Source organism: Pollicipes pollicipes, unplaced genomic scaffold, assembly GCF_011947565.3.
Source record: "Pollicipes pollicipes isolate AB1234 unplaced genomic scaffold, Ppol_2.1 Scaffold_6052;HRSCAF=7182_pilon_pilon_pilon, whole genome shotgun sequence".
Taxonomy (NCBI): Eukaryota; Metazoa; Arthropoda; class Thecostraca; order Pollicipedomorpha; family Pollicipedidae; genus Pollicipes; species Pollicipes pollicipes.
The window spans coordinates 1,820,377-1,831,419 of NW_023596805.1; the positions used below are offsets into that span (position 1 = coordinate 1,820,377).

The 11,043-nt window shown below is 48.9% G+C and overlaps 1 long non-coding RNA gene and 7 other non-coding genes across 8 annotated transcripts; 4 read left to right on the top strand and 4 right to left on the bottom strand.

Annotated features, from left to right (window-relative positions):
• Nucleotide 1: 1 nt before the first annotated feature.
• Nucleotides 2–83, bottom strand: TRNAS-AGA (transfer RNA serine (anticodon AGA)). Its single transcript has one exon. It is a non-coding gene; the product is annotated as a tRNA-Ser (tRNA).
• Nucleotides 84–1,900: 1,817 nt separating this feature from the next.
• TRNAS-AGA (transfer RNA serine (anticodon AGA)) lies at nt 1,901–1,980 on the top strand. The gene has a single exon. It is a non-coding gene; the product is annotated as a tRNA-Ser (tRNA).
• A 1,445-nt stretch (nt 1,981–3,425) lies between these two features.
• On the top strand, nt 3,426–3,507 carry TRNAS-AGA (transfer RNA serine (anticodon AGA)). Its single transcript has one exon. It is a non-coding gene; the product is annotated as a tRNA-Ser (tRNA).
• Nucleotides 3,508–4,127: 620 nt separating this feature from the next.
• On the bottom strand, nt 4,128–4,209 carry TRNAS-AGA (transfer RNA serine (anticodon AGA)). Its single transcript has one exon. It is a non-coding gene; the product is annotated as a tRNA-Ser (tRNA).
• Nucleotides 4,210–6,386: 2,177 nt separating this feature from the next.
• On the top strand, nt 6,387–6,468 carry TRNAS-AGA (transfer RNA serine (anticodon AGA)). The gene has a single exon. It is a non-coding gene; the product is annotated as a tRNA-Ser (tRNA).
• An 833-nt stretch (nt 6,469–7,301) lies between these two features.
• TRNAS-AGA (transfer RNA serine (anticodon AGA)) lies at nt 7,302–7,383 on the top strand. The gene has a single exon. It is a non-coding gene; the product is annotated as a tRNA-Ser (tRNA).
• A 443-nt stretch (nt 7,384–7,826) lies between these two features.
• TRNAS-AGA (transfer RNA serine (anticodon AGA)) lies at nt 7,827–7,908 on the bottom strand. The gene has a single exon. It is a non-coding gene; the product is annotated as a tRNA-Ser (tRNA).
• Nucleotides 7,909–9,328: 1,420 nt separating this feature from the next.
• Nucleotides 9,329–10,798, bottom strand: LOC119104903 (uncharacterized). The gene is made up of 4 exons (XR_005095009.1): nt 10,728–10,798; nt 10,129–10,202; nt 9,745–9,789; nt 9,329–9,366 (listed from the first exon to the last, which is right to left on the bottom strand). It is a non-coding gene; the product is annotated as an uncharacterized LOC119104903 (long non-coding RNA).
• Nucleotides 10,799–11,043: the final 245 nt, after the last annotated feature.

Below are 11,043 nucleotides of genomic sequence, written 5' to 3' on the forward strand. Positions count from 1 at the left end.
ACGCGGTCGGTAGGACTCGAACCTACGCTCCCAGAGGGAATCTGATTTCTAGTCAGACGCCTTAACCACTCGGCCACGACCGCCTTGCATGTCGCCGCCTCACACCTTTTCGCTACAAATGTATTTTTTTCAGGAACGCGGACTGCAAAACCATCGTCATCATCGACCACTAGCGATTTGTCTTCGAGCGCCCAAAGAAACATTTGCTTGGGCGTGATCACACCAGCTGTATCCAGCTGTGTGGGCGAAAGCGATCCCAGCCAACGTTACTAAACTTACCGAGGAGTATGTGGTACCGACCACTGTAGGTATAGTCTGACGTCTGTTCTGATTATTTTCACAATCTGTGACCAGTAAAGTTATCACTGCCCCGAGCATATGAAATGTAACTACACTAGGAACCCTGCCCAGTGTCAGCCATTTCCCCGCACTGTTCACTGTACCACGTGCATGGCCTTCAAACTTACTGTCGCTTTAAGGCAATCGCAAAACAATGGCAAGCTTTTTCGCACCACATCTGGTCCAGCGTTGGAGAAGCACCACATCAAGCAAGGGCAGGGTGAGAAAGCTTTTTTAAGGGTTGAATCTGAACCTTTTGAATGGATGGATTTCTTGGGTTGGAGCTCACACTAAGCAGACCTTATTGTGTGAGGCCGCAATGCTCGACACGGTCCGCCCTGTCCTCTGACGTGATATGACCATTATGGCGGCGACTACCACCGGCCGCAGGCCATACTGTCAAGGGCAATAGCGAGCGCCTAAAGCGACTCGAACTCACCCCGCCACGAGTGGGTGAATCGGACGGCACGCACTCTAACCAATTGCGCTATCGGGACGAATTATTATAAAAGAAGACGCCTTTGCTATTTCAAGGATGCAGTTTCGACACAACGCAGCCATGAACACGCTTCGGGGATGGCATTGTCGAAGGCGCATCAATCATCTGAAAAGTCTCATTCTCGGCTTAGGATGGTGTACCGCATATGGAGGAGAATGTCCCAGGGGTTGGAGCTCGTTGATGAGCTTTTGCATGTTCAGAACAAATTCTACCAGTGGTAGTTGCCTATTATTATGCATCCGTCTGCCGGCTTCATTCAGATACAGAGACAGGTGCGAGCATTGACTAAAACTATCCGCTGTTAACTTCCGGCTACTTCAGCCTCCCGCCTAGATATAAAGCATGGGGAATGTTGTCATTGCCGCAGGATGTACCCGGCCACAGTCAACCTGAAGAATTTAGGCCATAATCCCTTCAGGTCTAGCAGGGTCGGAAAGGCCGTTGCGTTAGGGCCAATTCTTCGCTGCAGGTACAATGATAGTGAAGGTAACCGTGCTTACGATCCGACCATCCCATAGCCGTGTGCATAGCTGCATATTCATCAAAGCTGCGTTCGTGAAGTAGTAAATAGTGTATCGTTTTACCCTACCCTTATCTGGTGTGGTGCTTCTCAGACGCTCGGCCAGACATGATGCGGAAGGTGACATCGTTTCGCGATTGGCTTGAATCGAGAGTAAGCATTCACGTTTTGTGCGTGATACGGTGAACAGCGTGGGAGCTGATGATGGTGAAACTCTGTGCAGAATTCTCGGTGTAGTTTACATCTGATCTAATACGACGATAATTACTTAACTGGCCACAGATTGTGATAAAAAAATCAGAACAGACACACGAGGTCACCCGGCAGTGGTCGGTACCATATATCTTGGCTTGTTTAGTGACGTTGGCTGGGGTCGGTTTCATTCATGCAGCTGGACAAAACTGGTTGTGGCCATGTCAAGCAGCACTTATATCCGGCAGTCGAAAGCAAGTCGTTAGTCCGACAGTGGTGGTGGGTTTCCCGCCCGCGTCGCTGAAAGATCTGCACTGTGTCGAAAAACGTGTGGGGCGGCAGTGTATACGGCGGTCGTGGCCGAGGGTTAAGGCGTCTGACTAGAAATCAGATTCCTCTGGGAGCGTAGGTTCGAGTCCTACCGACCGCGATAAGGCTTTATGACAGCCTAGCTGAGGCTGGATGTTTCCTGGAACATGTCATGCGTGTACAGATCTGCACTTTCTGTGAGGACGGAAGGAGGAGTACGCCGATGGTGTCGGCCCAATTAGAAGCTGGATTGAAATGTTGCCTTAAGCCTTTTCCTCCGGCATGGCGTGATCTTAGGCATGGTTACTTTCAGCGTTGGCGCACATACAACGAAGACATTGGCTCTAACGCAACGGTCCTCCCGATGGTGGAGCGTAAGGAGCGTAAAGAACGTAGCGATGCGTAAACAATGGGTGGGTGAAGAGAGGCTCGGAACCATCTAACCAACAGAAATTGTATTCTAAGATAATGAATTTGCACAAACAATGACAAGGCACTGACGTAGAACGAACAAGTCCGTAACCAAGCATCAGCCTCAGCTGGACTACATAAATCACTTATCGCGGTCGTCGGGACTCGAACTACGCTCTCATAGGGAATCTGATTTCTGGTCAGACACCTTAAACCACTCGACCACAGCCGCCTTGATGCCCATGCATCACACCTTTTCGCTGCAAATGCATGCTTTTCCAGGAACGCGACTGAATACCGTCATGAAAATCGACCATTACAGTTGTCTTTGAGTTCCCCAGGAATGTTTGCTTGGACGTAGCCACAACAGCCGTTCCTGGGCGGAACGGACCCCAGCCAACGTTACTAAACAAACCGAGGGGTATGTGGTACTGACCACCTCAGATACACTCCTACGCCTGTTCTGATTATGTACCACAATCAGTGACCGGTATAGTTATGATTGCCGCAACCATATCAAATGTAAATTACACCGGGAATCTTGCCCAGTCTCCACCATCGCCAATTCCCAGCACCGTTCACTGCATCACGTGCAAAATGTGAAGGCATATCCTCGCTTTAAACCAATCGCGAAACGATGGCTAGATTACGCATCATGTCTGATCCAGCGTCAAGAAAAGCACCACACCAGACAAGGGTAGGGTAAGAGAATACGCCATTTACTATTTCAAGAACGCAGTTTTCATAAGTATGCAGCCATGCACTCGGCTTTCGGGATGGAAATGTCAAAGGCGCATCAATCAGCTCAAAACCCTCATCTTCTGCTGAGGACGGGCCGTATTTGAAAAGAGAGAGAGAGAGAGAGAGAGAGAGAGAGAGAGAGAGAGAGAGAGAGAGAGAGAGAGAGAGAGAGAGAGAGAGAGAGAGAGAGAGGGGGGGAGAGAGAGAGAGACATATATATATATATATATATATATATATATATATATACGAGAGATATAAACCATAGCACATTTGCCATGCCGTATATCTCCCTCCTAGATTTACAGCGTGGCAGATGTGTCATTTCAGTCCGAGAGTTTTCGTGGGTTTCCCGCCCGCGTCGCTGAAAGGTCTGCACCTGTGCAGAAAAGGTGTGAGGCAGCAATGTATGCGGCGGTCGTGGCCGAGTGGTTAAGGCGTCTGACTAGAAATCAGATTCCCTCTGGGAGCGTAGGTTCGAGTCCTACCGGCCGCGTGAAGTGCTTTATGCAGTTTAGCTGTGACTGAATGCCGCAATAGTTTCCGCATTGGCGCACGTGCAGCGAAGACGTGGCCTCAACGCAACGGTTCACCCAATCGTGGGGTGGACCGCGGTGGATCGTAGTGCTGTATTACAGTCTTATCGCATCTTATTATATACTGTCTTATCGTGTCGTATCGTGTGAGTCGTGTACAGATCTGCTCGTTCCGTGCAGACGCACGGAAAGTGATATGTCAAAGTCATCGGCCTGACCACAGTTTTGATACACTTACGGCCTTGTATCTCCTCTACCGGGATGGCCTGACCGTAAACACGGTTGTCTTCCTGATTGACATGCGTACAGGGTAGGAAAACGCAAGGGAAACGGTCCTCCCGATCGTGGGTGCCTGGTGCATGAGCATGTACGAGCAAAGAGAGGCCCGGAACCGTCTCATAACCAGGAAGGTGTTCCTCGAAGAAACCGCGAGCTAGTTTGCACCAGCAGGGCAAAACAGGCAATACGGGCAATTTGAGCCGACAAACAAAGGTGCTCACACAGAACGCACGCATCTGCACATATGTGAAAACTACTCCAACTCACGCCCAGCCTCAACTTGACTGCATAAAGCACTTCCCGCGGTCGGTAGGACTCGAACCTACGCTCCCAGAGGGAATCTGATTTCTAGTCAGACGCCTTAACCACTCGGCCACGACCGCCGCGGATATCATCGCATCACACCTTTTTGCCACAAGTGGATACTTTTTCAGCGGCCCTGACAGGCGAACCGCCATCGCCATCGACCACTAGCCATTTGCTTTCGAGCGCTCCAGGTAGCGTCTGGGTTATCATGGTCACAGCAGTTTGTCTAGCTCGTGCACTGCTTCGAACCCCAGCGAACGTTACTAAACACACCAAGCATTATGTGGTACGGACCGCTGTCGGTGCACTCGTCCTGCTTTAATTAGTGCAGTCAGTGACCAGAAAAAGTTTCTTATCGTTGCGATCATAGAGACATAGACATGAAGAGAGACACGACAGCCCATCGAGGCTGGCCTACCTCGGGTTCCGCACACATTCCCTAAAATAATCTTACCGCCTGACCTGCCTGAGTTTAGCCATAAATGAGATCCTGATACCGATGCAACTTGCCGAAACAGTCTTAATAAATGCTGGTAGAGAGGTACTTCCTAAAAGAGTGTTTGACAGATCCATTCCAACGATTCGCTATGCTTTTCCTAAATGATATCTGCCATTGGGTAATCCTGGCAATGCCTTCAACCCGCCAGGGCTACCCTAAAGCATCCCCTTCCACTTATCATAATCGAATGACGTCTATCACAGAGTTCACAAAATTTCCCTGTATCAAGTTGGAACTGTTGAGGCTTTCGATACCCTAACCCATTTAATGTCGTCAGCAAATTTTGGCTCCTTACTTTCTAATCCCATTTCATTATCATTTACAAAAATAACAAAGAGCAAAGAACTCAACATAGAACAACCTGCGGAGCCCCACTCTCCACTAGCTCGCACTGAGATTTTACACAACTGAGCACCACTCCTTGTTTCCTGTCTGACAGCTAAGAATTTAACCAAACCAAGAATTTTTCCCTCAACGCTATACATTTTAAACCGATATAGCAGACGCTGTTTTTGACATCTTTATCAAACGCCTCATTAAATCTAGATAACAACATGCTCCTCCTCAATCCCATAAACATTAGCAACATATTCGATGAGCTCCAGAGAATTTATCAAACAGGACCTGCCAGAAGAAAACCATGCTGGCTACTATTTGTCAGCTGATGTTTATCTACGTGTGACTGAGTGCTAGCTTTGACGAATTCCTTTAAGATCTTACACACTAGTGAAGTAGGACTGACAGGCCTGTAGTTTTCTAAGACTTCTTTGGTCGCCTTGCTCAAACATCGGTACCACATGGCATTTCGCCAGTCCTCGGGCATTTTCTTCAAACTTAATGACCTATTAAATATTAACATAAGAGGCAGGCTAAATCAGATGGAATGCAAACCACACACCGGGAATTCCTGCCCAGGGTTCCCTATCGGCAGTTTCCCGCCCCGTTAACTTTGGTCACAAGCATACCGTGAAAAACATAACATGGCTAAATTCCTTAGAATTATTTTGTTATTTGAATTCATAATCGGCGCCTAGCAATAATTTGGGCGACAGCCTCATAAACTTAAAGGCTATTCATCATGCTTCTCTTAGGACAGTGACTTAGAAAGACCTTGTGGGGAGGCCGAATTGCGCCCCGCTCCCCACCTGAGCGCGCGTTAAGCAAATGGTGCAACCATGTTTAGCTTAAACATCATGTCTGGTCCAGTGTCGGAGAAGCATCAAGGCGGAAGAGAAAAGGGAGAGGGAATACACCATGTACTTTTTCAAGGATACAGGCCGATACAAACGCAAGCCAGCAGCTCTTCTAGCGGGATGGCCTGATCGCAAGCACGGTTACCTTCACTAGCGGTATATGCGCAGCAAAGGAACTGTCTCTAACTCAACGGTCCTCCCAATCGGGGGTGAGAGATGCGTGAACAATGCACAAATGGAGAGAGGCCCGGAACTGTCTGATAACACAGAACGTATTCTTCGATGAAAATCGTGAACCAATTTGCGCTAGCAAGGCAACACAAAAGACGTTCACAGCAGGGGAGAGCAGGCCGCTGCGTTAGGACAGAAGGCAACCGTGTTTACGATTAGGCCATCCTGGAAGCCGTGGGCATGACTGCACCTGCACCGGCACGGATCCAACGTAAATTTCTGGTGATCGGTGGTGATGGCGGTTTTCCAAGCCAGCGCAGCTGAAAGACCTGCACCTATTTCGAAAACGTGTGAGCCACCGACGTTCACGGTGCCGATGTCGGTATGTACAGCGGTCGTGGCCGAGTGGTTAAGGCGTCTGACTAGAAATCAGATTCCCTCTGGGAGCGTAGGTTCGAGTCCTACCGACCGCGTCAAGTGCTTTATGCGGTCGAGCTAAGGCTGGGTGTTAACTGGAATAGGTGTTGCACATGGACAGTGCGCCTGTTCATTGTGAATCCTCAGTGGCTTGTCCAGCTGGTGCAAACTGGTTCCCAGTACTCGTATAAAAATACTTAATAATTTGCAACGAGCATAAGCTGTAATAAGACGGTTCCAGGCCTATTTTCACGTATGCATCAGTCACGGCACCACTCACCCCCGCTCGTGAGGACGGTTGCGTTAGGGCTAATCTCTTCGCTGCACGCACGAACGACAGTGAAGGTAAAGGTGTCGTCGATCGGGGGCCATCCCGGGAGACGAGGTACGGGGTTACATTTGTGTCAAGTCTTTAAAAACAGTAAATGAGTGTATCCTATCGTGCTGTTTTACATGTCAGGTGTAAGCTAGCCATCGTTTCGCGATTGGCTTAAAGCGAGAGTAAGCTCTCACGTTTTTGCCGGGATACAGTGAACAGTGTGGGAGGTGGTGTGGGCGCAGACTGGACAGACCTCCTGGGGTAGTTGCATCTCATCTGGTCGCGACGATAGCAACAATACTGATCACGATTTGCGAAAATAATCGGAACAAGCGTAGGAGGTCACCCTGCAGTGGTCGTTGGCACCCGATCCTCGGTTTGTTTACTAATATCCGCTCGGATCGGTTCCAACCACAAAGCTGTATACAACTGGTGTGGTCATGTCAATGTAGACGTTACCTTCCGCGGTCGCAAGCAAATCGCTAGTCCGACAGTGATGGTAGGTTTCCCGCCCGCATCGCTGAAAGATCTGCATATGTGGCGAAAAAGTGTGAGGTGGCAATGCACACAGCGGTCGTGGCCGAGCGGTTAAGGCGTCTGACTAGAAATCAGATTCCCTCTGGGAGCGTAGGTTCGAGTCCTACCGACCGCGTGCAGTGTTTTGTGCGGTCGAGCTGAAGTTGGATATTACCTGGAGTAGCTAGCCGAGCGATGATCCGATCGTTCTGTGCAAACGAACGGGAGGGGAACTGCCGATGGCGTCGTTTCGATTACAAGTTTGATACAGCTGCAGCCCTTTACCTCCTCTTCCGAGATGGCCTGGTCATAAGCACGGTTATCATCTTTATTGGCGTACGTGCAGGGAAGAACTTGGCCCTAACGCAGCGGTCCGTGCGGTGGTGGTTCAGTGATGCGTAAACAGTGCACAACTGAACAGAAACAGCGAAAAGAAGGCATCTGACAACAAATAATGCATTCTTCATTGGCAAGCGTGAACCAATCTACAAAACCAATGACACAGAACGCATATATCTGCAACCGTAACAACTGTTCCAGGTAACACCCAGCCTAGGTTCGACTACAAGATAGATTGCACGCGGTCGGTAGGACTCGAACCTACGCTCCCAGAGGGAATCTGATTTCTAGTCAGACGCTTTAACCACTCGGCCACGACCGCCCCGGACGTACACGCATCACAACATTTACCACAAATGCTGCTTATCCATCTATAAATGCACCCAAATTTCCAATATCTGTATCAAAATCTATCTATGTATAATATCTATATCATACATCATGCCTTATCGGCGGCATAACTACTCATCGGCGACGTAGACTAAAAAAATCACCACCATCGTTGCCCACTAACAAGTTGTATTCCAGCACCAGATGAACCATCACCACCATCTTTGCCCACTAACAAGTTGTGTTCCAGCGCCAGATGAACTTTCTGCTTGGTCATTGCCGCACCAGTTGTGCCCAGCTGCGTGGGCGGAACCGATCCCAGCAAACGCCACGAGACAAACCGAGGAATACGTGGCACCGACCATTGCTGCATACACTCGTTACTCTGTTCCCATTATTTTGGCAGGATTTGAGTGCTATTATCGTCGAGATGACACCACCTGCAAACTACTCCGGCATTTCTGCCGTGCCATCGAGGATGTCTTACCCGCACTCTTCGCCGTACTATGCACGTGTCACGTGGCCACGCTCTGACTTCAAGACGGTCACGGAACCGCTATCAGTTGCCGATAAACGAACAAATGACATATGGGTCGTAATAATAAAATTAGCTGGGAAGCGTTTGGTCATATAAGATACACTCAGTGGAATCAAAATCAAGATTGGCATTCAACTCACTTTTCAAAGCCACCAGATCCGTTTTTATTTCAATAATCTTTATTTTCTGTGCCCTGTCATGGTCTTCGACCGAGATGAGTTCTTGCTCTTCCGTAAATGTTTCCTACCATCAACCTATCTTCTATGTCTTTCTAACCATCATAATCATACATGTCTTTCTAAACCATCTAACCATAACAACCATCTAACCACCAACCCTCGTCTATGTCGTTCTCTTCTATGTCTGTTCTAAAACATCGCCTGCATGCCTGGTCCATGTCTCATATGTCTGTGTGATCTTATGATCACCGTCCCATTGGCTTCTCAGCGTTATCACGTCAATCTAAAATGCCCCGGTCCGCGAACCTGCCATAATTTGTTTCCTTCCTCTACCAACACCTGTCCCGTTCCGGATTTGTATTTAGTCCTGTCCCTGGCGTAAATGCCCATTCCTTCCTGCCTCCAACTTGGTCTCATCCCGTCATTACCTGCATGTGCTGCCATCTCTACCTTGTTCCCGTTTCGGCTCGTCATCTGTATCCCCCTCCCACCCTTGCCTCCCCGTGTCCCCCTCCCCTTCGTGCGCCCATCAATCGCATGCACCCATCTATGTCTGCATCCTCCTATCCTGCACACTGCATCCTATCTGTCCCAGTCCTGACCTGTATCTGTTCCCGCTCCTCCTTCAGAGCCGGTCTCCAGTACCCTGCAGCTCGTTACAGCGCTGTTGCAAGCTCTCCAGCAACTGCAGGTTGGTTCTCCATCAGCTTCCTCTCCTCCGTCAGACCTTCGCCTGCAGAGAACGCGGGCCGCCGAGTTAAAATCGGCTCCAGAGAAGTGGCCGGAGTCAGAGTCAAAGTCAGGTGCGGAGCCAGTGTCAGAGGCGCGGGCGAAACAATGTGTGCCGAAAATTTGGCATATCAAATGCACAGGGCTTGTGGTATGTTAATGCACGCACGCATTATACCTGCCAGCCTACTCGCCTGTAATCATCATTGATGTATTTTCATCATGCGACATTGCAGAAATGTTGCATCACCGCGTGTTAGAATCATATCAGCCCAAATGACACCTGAGTAGTTAATAGCAATATCAAACACTGAAATCTAAATGCGCGCCGGAAATGCTTGAGATGGTTCAAATATCACGAGAGCCTGTGTTTGACAGTTACCTTCCTCTGCCGGTTGAAGCTTTGTCTTCTGATTTCGCAGCTTCTCTGCCAGAAACAATAGAAAATCGTTATAACGGAAACTGATTCATTTTTTGTGGGTAGCATGTTCGGGCTCACCGTTAATTCGTGCAACGTGTCCCATGCAAATTGCGATCATTTTTGGACTATTGAAATACGCTGATATTCAAAGTATTGATTTGGGAACCGTTTAATTACGCCGATTTTCAAACTGCTAAATTACCCTGTTTTCGAACTGTTGAATGACGCTGATTTTCTAACTGTTGAATTACGCTAATTTTTGCACTGTTAAATTACGCTGATTTTCAAATCTTTAACTGGTGAGGGAGCCAGAGTTTCTCAGTACCATCACGCTCGCGATCTTACCAAGCTCCTGTTTGTGCTCTTGCTGAATGCTGATCATGTTTTGACCGATTTCTTCCAATTTCTCTTCCAAACACCTGCAACGTCCGCAGTTTCTAAAAATGGTCGGAGAGAAGCCTACGAAGATTTACTGAAGCCTGAGCAACAACAAAAGGCAGGAAATCACGAGTACGAAAATGTTTGCTATCTTTACCACGCTGCTTTTTAAGGGTTCACGTTGAGACGAGCAGTTCAGAAAAACGGCTACGCACGAATTTCCACAGCTTGAATAATACAACAGGTAAAAGCACCCTGTATACAAAGCCAGCGTCCAGAAAACGACTGCACTTAGGATTAATCCCCGGTGTGTACCGTATGACATTGTCACAGAAGCCTCAAATGACACTGACGGCGCATCGAAGAAACATCGCACGTGAAGTCCTAATACGTAAACTACGCCGACCAGGTGACGGTTAATTTTTTAGAAATTTTGACGAGTGGAAATACGGTCCACGCCCTCACTTCCATGCGACGTTGTAGGCTAATTAAGTGCTTCCTCGAATTTTGGAGGTGGGGAGGGCACAGTCTTCTCAGGGGATCTTGATCCGGCACCATCCTCTCACCTGCAAACCTCCTCCTTCTGCTTCAGCTTGTCCAGGATGGTGATGTTGGCGTCCAGCAGGCCGGAGTACGGTACCCTCGGGCTGCTGGGGGGTCGCCCGAGGCCATCTCGGGCACCTCAAAGGTCACCAGCAGGTCATCGTTTGGTCGAAGGAAACCAGGGACTTCGCCGTCGCTGCGAAGGACCGAACAGCTGTTGATGCGCAGGGCTACTCAACAGCTTGATGAAGTCAAGTCAAGCTGCTTGACAGTTACAGTTTGAGGCTGCTATAGACGCCGATAGGCATTGGCCATGGGCCTATCATGGCCCTAATGCGT